This window comes from Saccostrea echinata, unplaced genomic scaffold (assembly GCF_033153115.1).
Source record: "Saccostrea echinata isolate AGI-Se365-2 ecotype Australia unplaced genomic scaffold, CSIRO_AGI_Sech_v1 ptg000033l, whole genome shotgun sequence".
Taxonomy (NCBI): domain Eukaryota; kingdom Metazoa; phylum Mollusca; class Bivalvia; order Ostreida; family Ostreidae; genus Saccostrea; species Saccostrea echinata.
Window position 1 is genome coordinate 36,623,952 of NW_026889782.1, and position 9,191 is coordinate 36,633,142.

General features: G+C 33.2%; 2 long non-coding RNA genes across 2 annotated transcripts; both read right to left on the reverse strand.

Annotated features, from left to right (window-relative positions):
* Nucleotides 1-2,894: 2,894 nt before the first annotated feature.
* On the reverse strand, nt 2,895-6,017 carry LOC133198895 (uncharacterized). The gene is made up of 4 exons (XR_009722654.1): nt 5,913-6,017; nt 5,165-5,248; nt 4,938-5,072; nt 2,895-3,327 (listed from the first exon to the last, which is right to left on the reverse strand). It is a non-coding gene; the product is annotated as an uncharacterized LOC133198895 (long non-coding RNA).
* Nucleotides 6,018-6,199: 182 nt separating this feature from the next.
* LOC133198897 (uncharacterized) lies at nt 6,200-7,199 on the reverse strand. The gene is made up of 3 exons (XR_009722655.1): nt 6,699-7,199; nt 6,396-6,515; nt 6,200-6,292 (listed from the first exon to the last, which is right to left on the reverse strand). It is a non-coding gene; the product is annotated as an uncharacterized LOC133198897 (long non-coding RNA).
* Between the last annotated feature and the right edge of the window lie 1,992 nt (nt 7,200-9,191).

Consider the following 9,191-nt stretch of genomic DNA (forward strand, 5'->3'; position numbering starts at 1 on the left):
TTATCTGGTGTCGTTCCAGGTGTCAGTGTCATCTTTGTTTAAAACTTTTAACATTTTCATCTTCTTCCAGAACTGCATTCCAAATTTCAACCATATTTGCCACAAAGCATCCTTGGATGAAGGGGATTCAATGTTGTTTAAATGAAGAGCCTTGCCCTCTTTTAAGGGGATATAATTAAAAATAAGTTAAAATTTAATGAATCTTTCAAAAATCTTCTTCTCAAGAACCACTGGAACCGAAAAGATGAAACTTATGAGAAAGCTTTATTACATAATGTAGTTTGTTCGGATCATGACCCCAAGGGATATGGATTGGCCACAATAAGCGATCAAAGTTTTACACACACACACACACACACACACACACACACACACACACATACGTGTACAACCGCAATTCTCACTACACGAGGTTTTACACCTGAAAGTCACTACACTATGTTCCAGCAGTGCTAACAAGATAAACAGACCATAACTGTGATTCTATGGGTCTTTGTATATGCAAATGAGGTTCAGAAAGATGAAAATTCAAATAATGAAAAAATGATTTTTCACCTAAAAGTCACTACATTTGGTCACGTGATTTTGCTCAATCACACACCGGAAGTTGACAAGTCACTACATGGCTTTACCAGGACACACACAGGAAACTCAGTACATAAACACTCTTGTAAGATATTATACAAGAAAATCACTACATTCAGTAAATTTTGAATGCGTTTCCCGTAAAAACACCAATTTTTCCAAAAAATTGTCGAAAATACATGACAATGTCTGCATGAAATCTGTATGCTATAGAAAAAAAAATTGTCAAAGGATATCCGATAAAGTTAAAAGATAAAAAATTGGCTTTCAACATCTGTATATAGATTAAAATAAAGCAAATGAAATGAGAAGAATAAATTAACAGTCATGACAAAGATTTAAAAGTATTAACGGCCAGGCACGTAACATCGTTTTTGAAAATCTTTGGCAAGCAAGAGAAATAGGTTAACTTCAAAAAGTCGAAAATCCTATTGGTGGGTTGAACTTTTGTGAACCCTCCAAAAAATTTCTTTACAATAAAATGACCGCATTTAAATACATAACAAAACAGTGTGTGTATGGGGGTGTGTGGGGGGGGGGGGTTAATGAACACTTTCACAGTAAATTAAAAATAAAACTTTTAAGTTTGAAAAAAGGAGGGGCCAAGCTACCCCTCCCCTCTGCTTTTACGTCGCTGACGGCCGAGTGTGCGTTGATTCAAGACTTGCTTCGTCAAGAATATTCGTTTTGGGTTTTTTTTTTCTGTTGCATTGGGTAAGACAAGTAGGAATTGAAAGTCGTTCCCCAATTTTAAATGCAATCATTATGTTTTTTATGATCTTAAAGAGTTTATTTTTTTCTTAACAAGAATTTTATAGGATTACAAATTACTTAACTACTGTTCATGTAATAACATCTCGTTCTTTTTTATGTGGATGACACCACAACCAGCATTCAAAGGAAAATTTACAATAGTAATATAGTAAATATAGTATATTCAGAAAAGGGGGGGGGGTAGCCTCCGCGTTCTACGGACCTGAAATAAGGGGAAAAATAATGATCCCTCTTATTTATTCTTGCAATTTAATGACTACAAAAAACTGAAATTACTTTGGTGGGGAAAGTCCACTTCATTGTTTTTTTATGCATAACATTCTATCATTTCATATTAATCATTTCATTTTCCAATTCAGCATTTAAAAATCCCATTGCTCAAATATGTTGGTCTCTAAAACCATGATTTTTTACGAAATGCAGTTCATACAGCACCCTTTAGTTTTCTTATCCCTTTGCTCAAATGTTTTACAACATTTTGAAAGATCAAACAAAAAAGACGGTTTGTTTGCATGAAACAATTTAATTGCATCAACTATACAAAAAAGTACATAAAAAGAAGGCTGACATGAAATAAGATACACATGTATAAGCCAAGTGTTAATAGATAATTCTTGCTGTTAATTTTTAAGGTATCCAAAATAAGTTTATTTTCACAGAACAACCAAGGACAATCAGTCAGTATTTGTGCAAAATATAGTGGCATTTTCTTAGTGCATTAAACAACATACAAGTTTCGAAATAAAAAAAAAAAACTCTTCAAGCTTAAAGCTGACAACCAAGCAAGAAATATAAATATCATGCAGTAAATAACTTCCTGTGTTTAAAATGCAACAAAAGGCCCTAGGCTTTGACTATTACCTGAGTATTATGAATTTCTCAGGCTGTGGTCATTTCAAAACCGCCTGGATCTAGAAATCTAGACCCATGCAACAAAAATCGTAAATTTTCACAAGAATTCTATATTTATTATCATATTGATGCAGCTGAACTCCTAGAAGTTCAAAAGTAAAGAGGATAAGGTATACTGGCTAATACTGTATAAAACATTCTAATTTATGACTAACTCTGCCTTTTCATGTGCCTGAAACATGAAGAAGCCTTCAATTAGAGGGCTAAGCATTAATTAAGATTAATTTTAGAGGTCCATGTTTGCTCTGCTACGAATATGGATTATTCTAATGGACTTTTGAGTTTGATTACTATTCATAATCTTCATATTTAATTTTATGCCTGCTAGTTTGCCTGCTAGATCTTCACCAGTAAAGAATTTTTTAAAACTTCAATTTACAGCCCATAGCAAGGGTTTCAAAAGTAGGGGGACTTCAAAAAATATCTGACAAGCAAAAAAAAACATTATTTACTGAACCGACCTTATTGCAACAAAAAGGGGGGGAGGGGAGGGGCAACCAGGATATAAAGGATACTTTAGTATAGCAAAATACTATACTCAGAAAAAGTGGGGGGGGGGGGGTTTCTGGGCCTGTTGCAGTGTCAATATAAATAGGTAAACCTTGCATGAACAATGTGTCATGAGCGATAAATTTCACAAATTTTGGTTAAAAAATAATTACTTGCTTAAATTATGCAAACAGCTGTCTGCTACATGTCCATGAAAAAAAAATTATAGGATATATTTTTTCAATATTCAGCTCCATCCTGAACCTATATGCAAAAATGAATCTCACAATTTTTTGTACTTAAAGAGCTATGGGCTTATATGATATGCATACCATCAACTGCCTGCTGGCAAAACTTCTCACAAAAGAGACATGAATGTTTTTTATTATTATAGTTCCCAGACGATGTTTTTGGCCTCTAAAAACCTGGTCTTTCGCTTCTCTGACTGTGGTAAAACTTTGCCGACATCATCATGATCATCTTCACATTCACTGTCCTTTTCGCTGTCACTTGCAAGTGCAGCTTGTTTCTGCTGCATTTCAGATTTGAGAGGCTTACTGGGCATATCTGAAATTATTATATATGTACATGTATTGGCAAAAGGGATTCATCTTTATTTTTATAGAAGAGGCCAATGGGCCACATGGCTCACCCAAGTCACAATGGCCCTGCACATCCCCCCCCCCCCCCCATATATCCCTATGTAAAGCTTTGATTGCCTATTATGGCCTCATCTTACCCATTCAAACCTAATGAAGAGGGTATGAAAGTTGTTTTCCATACTTTAATCTGTTAGGCATGATTGAAACACTCTATATATGTAAGCTCCTTATGGAGATATTTATAATTTATAATGCTGGCTAATGAACATCATGTTAATGTGATGCAAAGGAATGTAATTTATTTAAAATGAATTTTGTCAATTTATCAGACTGTGATCATGTCTGGAGAAAAAACAACTTATGGAATTAATCCTTAACTGTAATAAAGAAACAGTCATACTTAAAATTCAAGACAGAAATTCTGCCAGAATTTTAATTCACTTTAAACAATCTACATATTGTACAATGTAATACATAACACCTTATACAAGAGGCCCATGGTCCATGACACCTGAGCCCTTTTGCAAGAGAAAAGCAGAAATCAGTTCAGTATTGGAAAGTTTGAGTAATTATACAATTGGTGCCACCCTATGCCCTGTGGGTGATGATTTGAACAAACCTGAAACTACTTCTCCCATCCTACCCCTTGATGTTACGATTTGAATAAATTTGAATGTACACTACCTGAAAAATACTCCTGTATTAATATAACAAATCATGGCTTTGCTGTTCTTGAGAAGAAGGCCTTTAAAGACATTTTCTATATAATTCCATGTAAAAGTCTTATGCCCCATTGTGTCCCCACCCTTCTTCAAGCTACATTACCTGAGTATGCTTCTGTATTAATATGACTTGTCATGGCTTTGCTGTTCTGGAGAATAATTTTTCTGGCCCACTCAGACCTGTTTAACTTTTCTAACTGATGTCAGTATTCTAGAAGTTGTCAGTATTTTGAGCAGTTTGTCAGTAAAAATGCAACTCAGCTTATTAGACATTTTTATATGAAGAACCCCTTGTTATACAAATACTAAGCACTAACTACGCAAGTCACCGTATGCTGTCTACTGTTGCTTACATATTTTACATTTGCCGTAATTATATTGTTTTTAGATCATTTTTGATAAGACCACTTCAATCAACAAGCTTCTTTATCAAACTGATTGGCAAATTTCGGGAACGACTCTGATTTTTTCCGTCTTTAGGGAAAATCTGTATATTTTCAACGTGAATCTGTAGAGCACTTTTTTACTCGAAGATTCATGGAAAATACTAAAAAGCTGTACAAGTAAACAACTCTTCCCATTGTTTCTGGAGAAGATTTTTTTAAAGATGCCATCAAATTTGCACTTATTTTTGATTATATCCCCTTAAAATAGGGTGATGCCTTTCATGTGAACAAACTTGAATCCCCCACCGAAGAATACTTTGTGGCAAGTTTGGTTGAAATTGACGCAGTGGTTCTTGAGAAGGAGCTGAAAATTTGAAACAACAGTGACGCTGGAGATGGACAATGGACAAACTTTGATCAGAAAAGCTTACTTCAGCTTAAGAAAGTTCTGTTTTCAGCTTTATTACCAAGATCATTAATGGTATCTTCATCACAGCTTTTTTCATCGCTTGAAGGATGGTATGATTCATCATCATTACCATCATCATACTCGTCTGCTTCATCACTTAAAAGTGGCCCTGTATCATGTCCTATTTAAAATTCTAAAAAAGAAATTATCATTTTAAGACTGTTCATTTTTTTGGGGTTAACTTTTAATTTGTAACATCCAAACAACATCATAAATATAGATTACCATTCTCATTGACAACATCATGACTGCTGCTTTCATTTACAAATGATTGGTGTGATTCCTCATCCTGCTCAATTGCAAAAGACTCTGTCAAAACATTCAAATTAGATATTAAATTGGAAAATACACTTTTCTTAAAAAGTAAGATTCAAATTTATGAATACAATAGGGGTTATCTATTTTTTTTTCTTTTTGCCTTTACTATGCATGCAAAGAAGAGTCCCATAGGCTACAACATTTCCCATGTAAAAGAAGCTTTTCTTAATGTTTATAAAGAGTTTTTCTCCTTAATTTTCTCATGCAAAATTTTGAACTCATATTATGACCCTATCCAAACTCTAAAGGGTCTCTGAATCCACTATCCCCCCCCCCCCCCCCCGCTTCCTTCCTCCCTTTGGCCATGATTTGAACAAAAAGGAAGCTACAAGAAGGTTTAAAAATACTTTTTGTGGTCCAGTTGTTCTTAAGAGGATTCGTAAAGATTTTAACCAGTACATAAATGTATGTATATATTTCAAGGTAAATCTTTGATCCCCTATTGTGGCCCCATCTACCTCAAAGGCCATTTTTTGAACAATTTAAAATCTTTATTACATCAGGAAGCTTTCACATAAATTTCAGCTCCTGACCAGTAAAGTGAGAGTATTATGGGCTTTGAGAAGAAAATACACATTATGGTTTAATTTGACCTCCAAATCTTTTTTCTAGTACCATAATAGTGTACGATACATTTATTAACTTGACAACATACCAATCTTCTCCTGGATTTTGTATGCTGGTGAGCACAGACTGTGCTCACAGTTTCCAGCAAAGTTATCAGCTGTAACTCTAAACTCTCACTCTGAGTCCTGAGGAAGATCGGTGACAGTAAAGAGGGGTCAGTGCAGGGGTACTCATTTCTCTGTTCCCTTAAACCTCTTTTCTACAAGGTAGTCTACAAAGATAATCAATATTATCAACTGCTACAGTGTTTATGTGGTTTTGAACAGAGATCATCATTTCCCTTTTTTTATTCTACTTTTAAATTAGTACCTGTAATTTTACAGCCACCATTATGTTTAGGTGGTTCCCATTTCAGATAAGTTATAGAATTGTTGACAGCCTCTGGTACACCAGGTGGCAAAACCTTGGCTAAAATAAAAGTTTAAAAACGTGAAAGAAAAAATAATTGAAAATAAAGTACAATATGGTAATTGTTTTTTAAAATGTTATAATTTTTTTCAAATATACTTACTGTATTTGGGCTTGGGAGTTATGGGACCAATCACATCACTAGACTCACTAATTTAAAAACCTTCAAGATTCTTGGCCTGTATGTGGAAGTTGTATTCCTTGTCCTTTTTTAATCCCTTCACTGATGAAAAAACTCTCAAATTCAAGTTTTGTAAACAAAACAAATTTCAAGAATCACTTTTGTAAAACATCTTTTCACAGTTTTCAGCCATAATATACTAATTACATGCAACAAAAGGACATGTAAATCCACTTACTAGTTCATAAGAAAGATACATGTGTCAACAAGTAATCAGTTACTCACCCTCATAAACACACTCATCTACTGGGTAGTCATTAGCCTGCCTCCAGTGGTGGGGTCTTCGTATTCTATGACATATCCTATAATCTTCTTAAAACCATCATTTCTTGGTTTGGTCCAAGAGAGAGATTGACAAAATCTTCATCAATGTCGAAAACACTTGGATGTCCAGGAGGATCACAACAAGCTGAGGGAAACATTTAATATTTTCAAAATTTTTCAACCCAGTTCATCATGCAAGCACAAAGACATTCTTTTAATTGTATACACCAATCAATGCTCGAATCTTAACATATCCCTTCATATTGAAACGAAGTCTTAAAGTTTGGAATTCATTTGATATCTAACAATTCATGTTCAACAGAATTATCACTTCACTTCAGCTTAGCTTCAGGGGAGAGATCAAAATTCATACACATCTACAAAAACTAATCAATCACCTGAAAATGAATTTCTTTGGCTACCACTTAAATATTTAGATGACTTGCAAAATAAAGTGGACAGACAGGACAGTATATATAGCTTGAACGAATAGGGATGTACTAAAATACTTAACTAAATGTGCATTCTCAACCAAATTTGTGCACAGTGCACTATTTAAAGAATGTCCATACAAAGTAGTCAAAATACCAATCCCAAAGATCTTGAACTTAGCATTTTACAATTTTTTCCTCATAAAAATAGACGAATTCAAAATTTGATGAAAAATATTAATGCTCTCAAACTAGGAATAATTAACATTTTTGGTGGAATGGCTCTGTTCAATGGTACCAGTTATGGAAGAAAAAAAATGCTGCTGTTTGTTCTTTATCACAGAATACATTGTATTTAAAAAAAAATTCCATTTCTTTTTTATTTTAAACATTTTTTCCTTTATATTCCCACAAAAAACTTTAATCCACTATTGTTGTGCCACTCTACGGGTACCTCTAGGAACCATGATTGGGAAAAAAAATGTACAGCACTTTCTGAGGATAACAGCTAGGACATTAATATCACTAATCAATGTCCTGTTGTGACATACATTCCAATGAAAAACTTCAATCCTTCATTGTAGCCCTATCCTACCCCACTGTAGATGCACTTCATTTATTTATTTTTAATTACAAAAAGACAATTGAACAAACTACCATGTTATGACCGCATCTTATTATGACATTTTTTTTATATGTTGATGTAAAAAAAATATTGATTCCATACTGGTTCCACCTACCCCATTAAGTCAGATTTGAACATGCAAACTTGAATCTATACCATGTCAGGACACTTCCACATAAGTTTCAATGGTTTATAAAAAGGAGATTTTTATATGAATCAAATTTTCACTGTTTCATAGCTACTTCTCCTTGAAAAGTTGGTCACCATTCATTTAAACAAATTAAAATTGCTAAGTGGTTCTCCAGAAGTAAAATGCTCCTGAGCTTTTGAGTAGATTTTTGTCTTAACCTATATTTCCACTTTTGCATAATGTTTTAGTTCTTACAATAAATTTGGATTCTACAATACCAATTAAAATATATTCAGTTAAAACTCCATGATTAAATTCCATACCAAAAGCATTAAGTGAGGAACTACTGTATGTGTACTTAAAAAAGCAGGCTTCATATTTTAGGGGGCCCTTGGCGCAGACAACAATGCCCTAATTCATGAATACCACTAAGAAATCATTTATAAATACAATATATGGTACAGACATTTATAGCGCTAATTCATGATGTCGCCAACACCTCAGAACCCAGTGATTTCGCTAAATTTTGAATACACTATTTTATGGACACATACAGTATATTTTGTGGCAGAAGGTTTTTTTTTTAGAAGAAAATGATCATTTCTTTCTCTTTCAAAGTATTTAAAGTATGCTAAGTTTGGATTCCTATTTTTCCATGCAGCCTACACACAGAGTTATTCTGAGCCATGAATTGTTTTATGCTGGTCCTAAATTATATATCAAATAAAATATCATGAATTCTATCATTATATTTGATAAGTATAGCAAATATATTGTGAAAATCCAGGAAAAAATAGCCGTAATTTAAATTAAGCTTAAAATTAGCACTATTTTGGTAATATCTAAAAATTAACATCACAGACCCCCACTTTTAATTTTCTTTTCTGAATATATAAAATACTTTTAACCATTCTTCTTAAATTCAGTAAAATGTCATTACTTTCAAGATATTTTATTGCTTGATAAATTTTTTAATGCCAGAAAAATATTTTCTGAGTGCAAAAAGGTCAAATAATTGAACTTGCGAAGTAATTTGAAAGTTTTTTGTTGTCACAAATTTTAATATACCTACATATTCAAGGTGAAATAAGACTGTGTTTGTTCCCATAATTTATTTGAAAAAAATATTGGAGGAAAAACTTTAAAAATTGATTTATGTGTAAGACGTATTTACAGTGCAAAAAAGTCAAACTAAATGCTCAATAGCGCCAAGAGAAGCACATTAACCCCTATTTTTTGTTTTGATTTTTAATTAAGCTAGGTGTGTA